Here is a 15,579-nt window from a genome sequence, read left to right on the forward strand (position 1 = left end):
GCGCTATTCCGTGCAGATCCATGGACAGCAACCGTTGTCGCCACTGCTTCAACGAGATAGAAACTCTCTCCCACGTTGTTGGATCCTGCCCGCATGGTGAGACATTACTCAATGCGAGTCATCATAAAATCAGGACCGCAATCGTTCAAGCTCTTCGCGACAAGGGATATACCACCTATGAAGAAATCCATGGTCTATCGGAAACAGGAACCTGTCGGCGAGTTGATATCTTAACCTTTAACAACATAACAGGCTATGTAATAGATCCTACCATCCGCTTCGAATTGAATACAACTCAACCGGAAGATGTGAACAATGAGAAGAATCAAATTTTTGGTCGAACTGTTCCTTGTTATTTAAATATATATAAGTTGCATTCTATTGAAATTGTTGGATTATTAGTGAATTCTAGAGACACGATTACAAAAAAAAAAAAAAAAAAAAAAAAATCTGCGAAGAGTTCAATCTTGAATCCTCTTTGGCCAAGATTGTTTCTTTGACAGCTCTAAAATATTCAGTCTATCTTCTGAGAAATCAGATATATATATATTTATATATATATATAAAGTAAATTAATAGCACAACAATAATAATTATATTTCTCACGACAATTGTACACATTTACTAATACTTGTATATTTGGTATACTTTGTCCTGCTGGGCAACCCCTATTTTAGGGGAAGTTTGTTTAAATAAATAAATAAGTAAATAAATAAATAAAGAAGTCAATTTTTATTTTATTTGAGTAGGCCTACTTTATTTCTTCAAATCTTTATATATTCTCTTCTAATCGTGTAATAGTCAATTAAATCCCACTCGAGTTTTGATTTTCTCTAGATAAATCAAAGTCTTTAGTGATGTTACTGTAGATAATTTATATTTTTATTCATGTGAGTAGTTGTATAGGCAGGGCCCAGTGCATAGCTTTGCCCGGGGGGCTATATTGCTGTTAAGACGGCCCTTGCTACACGCCTACTTTTGCTGTGCAACTCTTCTACTTCAGCTAAAAAGTTTTCTGTTATGTTCACACACAAGTCAGAAGTTGCATGCAAAGCGTTACTTTTCGTGCTGCGCAACCCGAGAGCTGCAAAAGTTGCTACAGAATGTTTTGATCCTGTTCACGCACAAGGCGCTACTTTTGCAATCCCAGTTTAGCCTCAGCTTTGCATCTCTGTGCTGATTCTTCAATACATTTTGTAATAACAAACAACACTACTTCGTAAACAATGTTTGCAATTTCCTTCTTTGAAACTATGCCACGGAAAGTTAAACAAAAATTGTGTCATCATACACACTATGTTGTGCATTTAACAACTGCCACAAATCTTTCATTTTCATAAAGTAAAACACTAAATTTTATATAGAAATAATATAAAGTATTACTGCCATATTCTGGTGGCTACACTGCATGCAACCATGACAAACGTGTTCACACGAGGCTACTTCAGAGCTGCGCGCAGCATGAAAAAATTGTTAACATTGGCTTGGCAGCCCGTTCTTTACGTGTTGCACTGTTGTTCACACGTCACAATACATGAGTTGCGCAGTATTTTATACAATGTAGCCTATTTATTATTATGTTCACAAAATGGGATAGTTAACTAAAATTTTGTCCTCGAGTAGAAGATCTTGCAAAGCAGAAACATATATAAAAAGTTAGTCTATTTTTGAGAAAAAATGATTTTAAAACTTTTTTTTGTTCACCTGCTAATTTACAGATAGCAGGTATTACTTCTTAGCCATCGATACGTGTCAGAATAACAACAGTTGTTTGTATACATCTGTAATCTGATTAATGTATAGATGAAAAGGCGAGACTTGGCATGTGAGCTGTGCGAAAGAGGAAAGAATGAGCTATCAGAAAGAGAGTTTGTTTCATGCTGGTTAATATTATGCGAACCTACCGACACGGAAGTTCATCTCAGACTAAATCTATCTTCTCCCTCTATACCCATTGGTGATATAGCCATGACACATATTAAAGTCACAGGACAGGTCTTGCCTCCTCTACTATAATATGCTCTTAGTAGGGGGCGGATGTTGATGACCTAAAAATATACTTAAAATGATCATTAAAATGCCCTTAAACTAATGGAAAAATGACATAAAATTAAAAGAAAATGACATTTAAATATTATTCACCGTACTTGCACCACAAATTCTAAAAAATTAGTCACCTTGTTTCAATGACTGCCCTACAAATCTCGGAGAGAGGAGGTAACTTCCTGGAATTTGGTTAAGATAAAGGAAAAGAACATGCAACAAAATCAAGGTTTTAAGGGAAAACTATAGATTTTAATGAGGGTTTACAATGTGTTTCAATCAGGGGTGGTCCATGTCAGTGCCTTCATTCTCCGTCTCCTCCTCCTTCCGCGCTTAACTTTTGTTACCAAACCTTCCAGATGAGGGAGTGTGAATGACAAAACAAATTGTGGGCACAGCGTGCATTCTTGCAATATTTGTGTTAAAAATACTATTTTTTACAGTAGACATCTCTTCCGAGCCATTTTGAGGACACAACGTCCTGTCCAGGACATGGTGAAAGTTTCCCCTCTTCCAAACATAAATTCTAAAGACATCCTCGTACTGACAAAAGAGCAGTAGCGGTCGAAGTCCTCACTTAAACTAAGCTGCTGTCAAGCATTTTATATTACTTCTATTGTGTGAAATGAAGCCTTCACTGGAATGAGGGATGGACTTTAGAATCTGTTCCAAACTACAGTATAAATCTCAAACTTCATTTATTCAGTAGGTAATTACTACTGACCTGTTTGATTAGAAAATGATTTAACAGACCGATCGGTAAAGAAGAAAGTAAAATACATTCCAAATGATCTGAAAGTTCTTCAAAGTATTAAAAATTACCAAAAAATGCCGAAAAAAATATAAAAATGACCTACTAGTTCAAAAACGTCAAAAATGCAATATAAGAAATTACTTTTTTACGTTGATATTATCATAGAAAGGATTTCTATATTAATAGGCATCGTCCTAATGTAAAAATAAGAAGATGACTTTTCATCAACATCCGCCCCCTAGTTATTAGTCAGCGATGTATAAATGGAGAGGGAAAGGACCTGGCCACCCTACCTTCCCATCGTTATTTCCTGGCTTAGTTACCCCATGAGTGATGCCTTCTTGGTGTTGGTTATGAGGTTCAAACCTGTCTCCGAACAGTCGACTAAACAATAACAACAAATGGAAGTTCGTTGTTTTACTGTGTATTGTATTGACACGAATTAAGCTGAACTGCACTGAATGGAAGTCAGCTGTATCCAAATGCTGTAACCTTGACGTCCCTTCACCCTGTGTTTTTTTGCCTATATTACGGAACATAAAGCATTCATACACTCGAACCAGGGAAAATGTGCACACAATTTCCTTGGTAGCCGCTTTGGATCTATAACAGAAAAAAATCCGAAGGTATTTTCCTTAGCGAAACCTAAACCTGGCTATGTTCACTATTTTACATACTTTTAATTGCCGTTTCTATATCTTAAGGCTGGTTAACAATGAACCAGGAACAAAAACGAGAGCGAGAACGAAAATACATGTATTTAAAATATGTGAAAATTCACAATTAACTATTGTGAATGCTCACATTTATATGCATATATTTCAACATTATTTCCGTTCTCGTTTTCTTTGTTGTTTCCGTTCCCGGTTTATTGTGTACCAGCCTTTACTTGTTATACTCATGTGATATAAAAATTGTCACTTAACCTCTTCCCTTACTATATATTTTACCAGTTCTATGAAAAAAAGTGTCATTTTTTATTTTCGTAAAGAGGTCATTTAATATTGCAGAATCACTGTACATCACTAATTTTCTTACATACCTAAAAAGTCACTATGAAATAGACATACATTCATACCTGAATTATTATCCCGAGTTATCTCGTGCACCTTGATTCCAGCTCTGGTAGTTGTCCCACTTCGATTTTCTCCTGAACTATTTACCAAACTATGTTTTTTTAATGTATTAATTTATGAGGTACAATACCAGTGCTGTTATCAAGGCGTTAAATGTTGTTTGTCGTGTGATAGACTCGAAAGCAGGGTATTACGCACAGTGGCACATTGCATTCCGGACAGTAGTATCTGCTCTCCTATATGAGAGCGTTTTGGGAAGAATGGTATAGCAGTCATTGAATATTTGTACCAGTACATCTTTTCTTTAGGTTTGTGAATAATGTTCTGCAGTATCACTATGCCCAAAAGTACACGTATTTCAGAGTCTGTAGTAGGCCGCCACGAATTATTTTCAGCATTCTGTGATCTGAATTTGTTTGTTGGTCTATAACTTCGTCTTCTCATAACGATGTTTCATTTCCTAATCTTCTACAGGAATATATTCCTGATCAAAAGTTTCGGACTCACTAAATTGATCCACCTTTACACAAAACAGCACAAAAAACACTAAACACAAATAGAAACCGCCAAAATTAACTAGCATCTACTCACTACTGTGTGTGAATGCTATATGAGCATAGAATTCCACTCGCAAGGGAGAAGTACAAAAAAACACCACCAGATATAGCAATATCACTAACTTCTGTAGCTATCTAGTGAGGAAAAGGTTAATGAAGGAATGGAAACGTATATATTCGGGATATAATCCTTAGCAGGGAAAATGGGACTCAAACGAGTTAACTCGGGTTAATAAATTTTGACACAAGTTAGCAACCCGAGTTAACTCGGGTTAATCAGGGAAGTGGTTAATATAGTACTTTACCAGAAGTTTAATTTACTGCTTAAAATGAGATCATATTATTTTGTACTGTGATACTGGCTAAATATTTTATAATCGAAGCACTCAGGTTAGCTAAAATTTTGTCTTTCTTATTTACAATAACCGCCATTTGTCTGGAAGCAAGGCCTTCTGTTAGTAAGCGATATAAATCAACTAGCGTGATCTGCAGCCGACATACATATTTGATGGACAAGTAGTTATCCATCATCTCTAGTGGGGCTCTTGTTTAAAAATGCAAATGAATTTTGTCCGACTGTGAATGAGATGCAGAGAGGGGATGTTCCAGCGTTGATGTCAGTCAGACGGAGTGGCGTCGCGACGAGGCACGAAGGAGCGTCGCGACGCAACGCGACGCAGGCTTCCATCCGAACACGATGCCAATTAACTCTCAGGCTGATGGTCACTGATTTATTATAAAAAATCGAACTCGCTGTGTTTCGGTAGATACAGTTTCATATTGCAGAAAGTGTCCATGTATTAATTCCCCGTTTCTTCGTTTGTCCATCCGTCCGTCCTTACATTAATGAAACAAATCACTTCATACGTGATGTATTTTGAGGAAAGATTAATGTAATAATTCTTGTAAAGTTGGATATTATTGTTGGATGATAACATCAAATTATTTTTATGAAAAATTTTTATGTACTTGTATTATTAATAAATTTTAAATAACCAAATAAAAGCAGAAAATGTCAATAAATAACCAAATAATTATATACTTGAATACGAAAATAAATAGATAAATATAGAATAAGTTATCATTTAAATGAATAAATGAGTAATCAAAGCTAATTGAAAGAGTAGACATATTTATGTAAGTAAATAAGTGAATAATAAGTATGTAATAGACAAAATAGAGTGAAGGAACTAAAAGATAACTGAGTAGATGATTAAGTAAATAACAGACAAGTAAATAATCAAACAGCCAAATGAATGATAAGATAAATCAGTTAATAGGGATATGAATGTGGAAAAAATAATAGCAAAGGAGTAAATAATTTAATAATTAAACAAAATTGCGAAAGAATTAGGCCTACATGAGTAAACTATCGAGAAAATAGTTGTTAAAAAGTAAGGATAAATAAACGACGGGTAATTAAAGAGTAAATAATCTATGTAAGTGAATAAAGAAGTGAGGGCATAATGGGTCAATTTAAAGGAAAAAAGAACTAAGTAAGAAGTAATTAATTAGTAAGTAATAATTATTAATCGAAGAAGAAATCATTAAATTCTAGAAAATTGAATAAAGATAAGTAAATAATGGGTGATTAGCTGAAGATAATAAATAAATAAATAAATAAATAAATAAATAAATAAATAAATAAATAAATAAATAAATAAATAAATAAATAAATAAATAAATAAATAAATAAATAAATAAATAAATAAATAAATAAATAAATGAGGTAACAAATAAGTGCCCACAAGTGTGGTGTAATGGTTAGCACGTCTAACCGCGAAACCAGGTGGCCCGGGTTCGAATCCCGGTTGGAGCAAGTTACCTGGTTGAGGCTTTTTTTTCCGGGGTTTTCCCTCTACACAATATTAGCAAATGCTGAGTAAATATTGGTGCTGGACGCCGGACTCATTTCACCGGCATTATCACCTTCATTCCATTCAGATGCTAAATAACCTGAGATGTTCATACAGCGTCATAAAATACCCCACAAGAAAGTGAGCTAATAATTAATTAAATTAAGAAAGAAATGTGTAAATAATAGTTAATTAAATTAAGCAAGGAATAAGTAAATAATGGGTAACTAAATTAAAAAGACATAACTATATAATGACAAATTAAATGAAAAAAGTAAATAATAGATAATTAACTGAATAAAGAAATAGTACATAATAAGTAATTAAGTGAGAGAAGAAATAAGTGTATACTAGATAATTAAATTAATAAAGAAAAAAGTATGTTATGGGTAATTAAGTGAAAAGGAAAATGACTGAGCAATGGCTGATTAACTTAAGAAATATAGGGTAAAGATTGATAATATTGTGATACTAATAATATTATGATAGTTCTTTTTGAGGATTTTTTTACAATTTTACTGAGAGAGAGGAAGATCGGTTTTTTGCGTCAACGTATTAAGGGAATGTTCGTGGACAAGTTTCTGCACAAAGCCGGTCCCTCTCTCGCTCAGTAAAATTGCAAAAAATTCTGAAAACGTAGTATCACAATATTATTAGTATCACGATATTACCAATCTTCAGCCTCTAAGTAAATAATATGTAATTAAACTAAACAAGGCATAAGTAAATAATGGATAGTTAAATAAGTAACAAAGAAGTGAACAATAATTAATTAAAATAAATAAATAAATAAATAAATGAATAAATAAATGATACATAATCGAACGAGTAGGAAAATAAATAAATAATAGATAATTAAATGAGGTTAAATAAGTAAATAATAGGTAATTAAATCATGCAAGAAAGAAGTAAAAGATGAGTAATTAAATTCATTAAAAATAAGTACATATTACTTAATCAAATTAAGAAATAAATAAGTAAACAATAGGTAATTAAATGAAGAAGGAAGAAGTGAATAATAGGCAATTAAATGAAGAAAGAAATAAGTACATAATACATAATTAAGTGAATAAAAATAAATATATAATACGTAATTAAATGGAGAAAGAAATAAGGAAACAATCCGTAATTAATTGAAGAAGAAATAAGGAAATAATAAATAATTAAATTAAGACCGAAATAAGTAAAGAATATGTATTTAAATAAAGAAATAGGTAAAACTAGGTACTCAATTAAAATTTATGTACTTAAATTGAGAAACAAATAAGTAAACTACGTAAAGAATAAATAATTAAAAAAGAAAGAAATAAGTAATCAATAGGTCATTAAATAAAGGGATAAGTAAACAATAGGTAATTAAATAAAGGGATATGTAAACAATAGGTAATTAAATCGACTAACCGTGCGTGGTATTTATATGAATAATTTATCTCCGATAAATTGAATCGTGGATACCATCAAAATATTCCGTCCACAATTTGAGATAAATCGCTACAGACAGACGGACAGAAATACGGCATGCCCAAACCCATATTCTTGACACCAGGGATACTGGAAAAATGTAGAGTCTATGCCCACGCATTTACTGAAATTTCTATTTTGTGGCATTAGAATTCTTATATGAACTTCATCAAAATATGCCCACTTTTAATTATAGCTTATCGGCTGAAACTTTATTCTCCAATTCCTTTAACTTAAATTAATGCAAAACTGATTTTAAACTATCAACAGAAGATGTTCGTGTTACCTTCACCTCCTTTTGGATCTTCCATTACCTCGTCCAATAGATCTATGATGTAGAACAATTTTGAGCAGTAAATCATTGATCATACTATGAACATGCTGAAGTATTATTGTGGTGTTTATATATAGCTACAGAGTGTTAACTATGTGAGAAACCTATGGAGAATGGATAGAATGCCTAAAAACAAGCAAAAAGTTTAATATAAATATATATGTAATCAGTTTCGCTTTGGTTTTAATTAATAAGTATTTTTATTTAATACATACTTGCTTATTATAACTTCATTTTACACCTTATTTTACAAAATCGATGCATAATTCTACAGGTAATGATCAGAGTGGCCACCATGAATTCTAACACAGACTTGTAAGCGCCGCATCATGTACTGTCTTACTTTTCCCCATATTCTATAGTTGTTTGTTGTATCTACTGACATCCTTACACGCGAAGAATTTCATTGTCCTCAATCGGTCTTGAATACACAGTTGCTTTAAATGGCTCTATAAATAAAGATCCACTCGATTGAGGTCAGGGGAACGAACAGGCTAGGATATTGGTCCCCCACGACCTATTCATTTATTAGAGAATCGCTGACTTAGAATCATTCTAGCAGCAAGAGAAAAATGTGTGGTTCTCCGTCATGCATCTCGACGCTTTTACTATTCATTGTTTTCAGTTGCCAGGTGGCAATAATGCGTAGATCCTGCTTTCACATGAAGCCTACTGGTTTAATGTGACATATATGCTCAGGAAATTAAAAGAAGTATACCAGTAGCGGCTGGTGGTAAAAATAATGGGTGTGCTACAATCTCTATATCGGCCTACTGTATAGGCCTACACTTACATGTATTTATCTTAATTTGAGTCTCGCCTAGTGATGAAATACGAAGTCCATACGACGTTCTTTCGTACTGCAGAACTTGTCATTTGGTGTTAAACCTCTCCATTTTGGACATCATACTCTTTTCTATTGACAGTATTGCAAGAGCAGTGAGACGATCCTGGGACATAGTGTTCCTTAAAAACGTTTTAATGCGTTTCAAGCAACAAAAACATCTTTCTGGCTCAGCAGTGGTCATTGGTGTTGTAACCAAAATATTTAACAACTTCGTTACTTCACAGAATGGATCCTGTAAATTGCTGGAGACTATGTATTGTAACAATTGAACAACCATCAATATTTCGGAAGTCAGGTCTTCCGTATAGAAATCCAAGTTGTATCTGTAACACTCTTATGTTCAGCATAGTATAGCTGTTGACAGCAACTTCAACAGGTAGATGGCAGCAGTAGTCGGACACTTGAATTACCAAATACATTGTAAATAGTTCCGAGTTCCTTCACAAACAAGCATTCTTTCGTTACGCTTTACTTTTGCAATCTCCAAGCTGTGTAGTGCTGAAGCTGACCACAGCACTTTCCCGCGTAAAAATAGCCAATCAGAGCAGTGATTTCAGCTTCGCACATGCGCGTAACTGTCTACATTCTCATGTGGAGTTTTGAGTAGCATAACGAACCCCCTGAGGCACCGAAGAGCGAAGACTAAACACTTTATAACGCGTCATGAACATAACCACGGGAATCTGTCAAATGACAGGTCAAATACTTTGGTATTACAAATACATTATTTGAGCAAAAATTATCATTGTGCTGTAGCACTGTAGCACATAAGGACGGGTCGCCCCTGCCAACGACAGAGTTTAATGATAAACTTTAGTAATACTGTATATGTATAGGTGGAGGAATTGTTGATATGACACTAGATTGTGAAATAATACAATCATGTAGGCCTAACTCCTTTAAATATCTCGGCACAACCATAAATGTGTCGGATAAATGAAAAAATTAGAGTTGTTCAAATGAACTACATGAGAAGTTGTTTATCACTAACACGAAGAGACGGAATACGAAATGATCAGTTTGGACAAGAATGGGGGTTACATGTTCATTATCCAAGACACTAGAAAATAGAGCACTGAAGTGGTATGGACATATCCAACGCCTAACAGAATGTAAATGGCCAAAGAAATGGCCCCGAGCTAGGAAAAGGAGAAGAGGTAGGCCGAGATTGGAGTGGGAAGTGTACATGAACAAAGCCATGAATGAAAGGGACCTGATACCTGGTGATTGGAAGACCGAGATCTGTGGAGACTGAAAACGACGAGCTCCTGAGAGGAGAAATACCGAAGAAGAAGGAGAAGAAGAAGAAGAAGAAAAACCTTCTTTGAATTACTGAGACAGATATCCCTTCTGTCTTTGCACTTTTTTCCTGTCGTATAGATAGAAAAGCTGTGATTTCTTTTACAACCTGACGACAAACATTCAAGTCAACTTTTTAGAAAACTTGAAAACATGTAAATACTTGATATGTGTCCAATGAAAAATGAATAAAATATGTAATAACTGATCTGTATTCAGTAAACTCTGAACTACAAGTTATTACTTAAGTTTTATCCTAGATCATATATGTAACAGAGTCATCGCTATGTTAAAATCGTTTGCACTTTGAAGAGAACAACCGCCAGGGGTTGCCACCCGTCCTCCGTAAACGAACACGAGATGACAGTACAGTCGCTAATGCAATTCAAATGGGAATTATGACGTGACTCCTTACGTAACAACTAGATGGCAGCGTAGTAAACCTGACAAAAGTTGTTAACTTCAAAGCCTGTAAGGCCGACCTATCTGGGGTATATATGATCTAGGGTTTTATTCATTTGTCATCAAACAATTACTGAAATTTCTGCAAGTAAAAGAGTTTACTTATTTCTATTCAATTTACCCTTGGACTAGGTACGGTCCTGTTTTAAAGACGATCTATGCTGTAGGAGCATAGACAATAAATAAAAACGATAAAACTAGTTGGCTTTTAGATTCATTGTGAGCAGCTTATAACTGGTGATTAAACAGATTAGATATTCTGTTGATTTGCTTTTTTCTTCTGTTTCCCTGCTGCATATACATTAATAAAGAATGTGATACTTAAAATTGTTTTACTACATGTATCTATTCAGATCGTCTAGTATTAGCACTGTAGTAAATGAGCCTTCGAATAATTATCTTCAAACTAAATAGCAGGTTCTTTAACCAAGAAAAATATGACATGCCCCTTATTCAACGAGCTTTATATCATGCCAAAGTAACTTACAAAATTAACAGATTTGTAGGAATGGCAAATAATAAACAAACACATCCTGAATGTTGTAGTAACCATTCAAAAAATTCATAATAAACTTATTATCTGACCGTATAGATATTGTGTTATTATTGCTGTCATAAAATTATTTACATGCCTCTTCTCTGTATAATTCCACTTTTAAAATTCTAAAATGTAATTTGTGAGTTAAAGTATGGGGCCTTGTCGATGTGGACAATGACAAAGTGGATGTTAAATTGTATTCAATGGTATAAAAAAAAACCTTTTCTGTTGTTACATCCATCACAAATCCATGTGGTGATAAAAACGGGACTTTTTTACTTTGTAATTGTGTCCATAATTTTTTTAATTTGAGAAATAATTTGACAAATGAAAATAATAGAACGTTTATGTACCCATCTATGTGTAATGATTCTGGCATGAATATATGTAAAATTGCAACATATTCAAACAGCTCTATTAGAAAAGAGAAAATATTTCAGGCTTGCCATGTCGTGAATTGCACCCTAATAATTTGAAAACGCAGAATGTCAGTTCTGTTGTTCTATTGTTTGATGAGAAGACTATTACATTTAAGGTGACCAGATTCACATCGATAAAAAAAGAGGACACAAAGCTTAAAAAAAGAGAACATTGTTCAAAAAAAGAGGACAGAGAATATATACTTACATTTAGACTTAAGCCTATATTATACTTTAAATTACGTCAATATGTCTTTCATTGTAAAATATTTATAGTACAGATTTAGGCTTATATTATAATTAAAAGTATGTTAATATCTTTTTTCTTACAAAATAATTATGATGAAAGTTAATAATAATAATAATAATAATAATAATAATAATAATAATAATAATAATAATAATAATAATGATAATCATTTTACTTACAGTTAGTTACATATGAAAGTCAAGGAAACTATAATATTAAAGAGGACAGAAAATATTTATTTAAATTTAGGCTTACGCCTATATTATAGTTAAAACGATGTCAGTATCTATTTTTTATTTATGATAAAACTTAATAATATAAAATTATTTTACAGTTAGCTACATATGAAAGCAACGACCGTAACAAATAGGAGCAAAGAGAGTTATAATCGTTGGATAAGAGTATATTCCGTCGGTGCTACTGCCACCTACAGGCAAATTACTTGAAAAAGGCGTCAAATCAGAATCAACCCGAGGAGGTTAATCTAGAGAAAAGAGCAATTTATGAACCAACTATCCCTTATTACAAAACTTCATATAAACTGAGGAATATAGAAGTCATCGGATTAATGGTGGGCGCTAGAGGGACCATAACAAAACAATTCGTCTCATTCTCTTATAAATTTGGAGTACCAACAACAACAATTAAGGAAATTTCTATGATAGCTTTGAAGGGTTCTCTGCAGATTTTACGGCGATACTTGTACTTCAATTCAAATTACAGTTACATTTTCTCATTCTATTTTTTTAATCTGTTTTTACTGCAAATTTTCATTATTGTAAAACATTACCTATTGTAAATTTCAGTTTATTGTAAACAAACTTTTTGTAAGACATTTTAAATGTCGCATCTTAAATGTCACTGTTTAATATTCTTTGCCTTTGGCAACCTCACCAAGTTGAGGAAGATTAAAAATTATTATAAAAATATCAGACATACAAGTTACGAAAATGAGGACATTTCTTGATTTTTTAAACATCCGTCCGGACCCCAAACAAAGGCCTAAAAAGGAGGACATGTCCGGATAAAAGAGGACGTCTGATCACCCTAATTACATTAAATTACAATACTATTAGGAAATTACGCAAATTGCATATAAACTGGTGGCGAACTATAAGAAAGTGATGGACGGCAGTGAATGTAAACCATCTAAAAAGGAAAGGGTTACATGTGAGGGAGAGAGATTTACAAACCCTATAAGAAGGATGGACCAAGAAAACATAATGTAGACGTGCCCGGGAAAAGGATGTAACATCAAACTTGTGAAATATGTGACTTGTGTGGGAAAAAGTAACCGCAATGAATTTCAGTATGGCGGATAGTGTCTAAAGTAGAAATCATTGATAAATTTATTAATAATAGTTATTGCCTCATTTTTCCTGAAAAGCAAGTCTAGTTGGAAAAGATTTCAAATGAAGAATTATCGCCGAAGTGCATAACAGTGGTAAACAATGCGAAGCAAGTTGAAATTTCCTTAACAATATTTGTTGCGGTTTTGTGCCGTCTTTTGTCATGAATATGTACGGCGACATTTTCAAGGAGCACCGCCTTGCCAACGAACAATCTGATGACATGCGGTGTGTTGGTAACGTATTGAATAACATTATCTCTCAGCTATTGTGAATATTCGGTCAACTATTTCAACCGACGTTGACGTTTTGTTACAAATTTTGCAACCGAAGTGTACTTCCGCTGTTTCGAAAATCAGATGCGTAAACCGAACATAACATTCTTGCAACAAAGGCCGACGTCACACGGCCTCCCTCTCTATTCACACACCGTAAGAACCCTATCAATGTTATCGCCGTGAAAAAAAGAGACGTGACAAAAACAAATCAATAATTTTAACATTAGGCTGTCCGTTTATTGCATAAAGCAGAAGTTTCCAAACTGACACTGCGAAATTGACTAAGACGAATAAACCTATGTGCTTCCTGTAATGATTTATATACGTTTCTCCTCTCCCTATAAAGTCTAGAGGCTACGAAGCTTGCTCTCGAACCAAAGTTCGCGAGTTCAAACCCTGCCGAAAACGATGGATTTTTAAGCTGACTATTACACTTTTACTACGTCACACTACTTTTGACCAATAAAACGGTACTAAAGGACGTCTTTCAACCAATCATGGCTGCTTATCGCACAATTTTATCGCGTCCCTAGCATTTGTTTAATTTTATCGCTTCCCTAGCATTTGTTTATTTTTTATCACTACCCTAGCATTTGTTTCTTTGTTTGCCAACATTTCAAACAGAAAATTACAAACCACTCCAGTCGATGCACAGCACTTTCAAATATGACTCACATTGGCATTCAAGAACAAGAATTAATAAAGATCACTCGTCATAGCTATGCATCTTCCCTGAAACCCTATTTACAAATAAATGAAGAGCACCATTCGGAAATCCTGAATAAGTTCAGGAATACACCATATACATCACCGAGTTCACTTCTTTTACGCACACGTCCAATATAACATCAACTGAACCCACCAATCACTAAAACATTCAAATTTGAAAATTGTACCTACTTTCAATAATTGTTTCTTTTAAAATTATTCATGTTTATTTTTTATTTCATCATCGTTAATTAAAATGTTTCTTGCTTATTTCATCATCCCTAATTAAAACTTTTCTAACACTCGTTTATATTATTTAGGTTATGTTATAGCTTCTGCTATATGATATTATGAATAGTCACGTATCAGAGATTGTTTAATACTAAGATTTATTTTTTTTTTATTTTTTTTTTTATTATTTATATTGTTATTTATTTTTACTCTACGTATATACAATATGTTACAAATAGCATTATAAGTTGTTATAGGCTACATAACGTTCACAATTCTAAGTCACATATTACACTCTATGAAACAACTTAATATAAAATACATTAAATGACAGGACAGTGGCAATACAAGTTTGTGCACAAACAATATAGCAGCACAGTACAAATTTAATTTACTTAATTAGAGTTCATCTTCATGAAGAAGCATGTTTGGTATCCCTTTATTTATGGGAAATTTTCTTCCCGATTCTGGGCAGATGAATTCTCCATCGATGACTTCGACCTCAAGCAAAACATGGTGAACTTTCTTCAGGAATTCAAAATATCATTTTCATAATCATCACTCAGGGTCTGCGGCAAGTCACCAGAATGGCCAATACTATCAGCAGCATTCCAGAGTGTTTCCCAGTCCAGTTTTGGAAGTATTCTCAGAACAAACTCTGAGTTAAATTCAGTTTCTAGCACTTTGATTTATTGAAAATCATCTGTCAAGTGACGTTGATTACTGGGATCCGGATGATTGAGGTGGAATGCAAATGTTTTAATAAAAATGAAACTGAATCAACAAAGCCTTCTTGACAGTAACCGTCCACAGAGTTCAATGAAGATTCCATAGTTGGCACAACTGATAACAAGAAAACATAATCATAAAACACTGCTGCCATCTAGCGTAATGTTGAGATGGTACAATAATACATTTGAAGACAGTTGTATTTTCGTAAGCCAATTAATATTTTATTGTATTGGAGTACTTTGTTACTTCTAATATTTATATACTTTCTTATAATCGTGTAATAGTCAATTAAATCCTACTCTAGTTTTGATTTTCTCTAGATAAATCAAAACCTCTAGTGAGATTACTGTTGATAAAATATTTTGAATATGACTTCCTCGAGAAG

The 15,579-nt window shown here is 33.4% G+C and overlaps 1 protein-coding gene across 1 annotated transcript in view; it reads right to left on the minus strand.

Moving 5' to 3' along the window:
- nAChRbeta1 (nicotinic acetylcholine receptor beta1) overlaps nucleotides 1-15,579 on the minus strand; it is a 584,647-nt gene that overhangs the window by 109,654 nt on the left and 459,414 nt on the right. The window lies entirely within an intron of this gene.

The sequence above is a fragment of the Periplaneta americana genome, chromosome 17 (genome assembly GCF_040183065.1).
Source record: "Periplaneta americana isolate PAMFEO1 chromosome 17, P.americana_PAMFEO1_priV1, whole genome shotgun sequence".
NCBI classification, from domain to species: Eukaryota; Metazoa; Arthropoda; class Insecta; order Blattodea; family Blattidae; genus Periplaneta; species Periplaneta americana.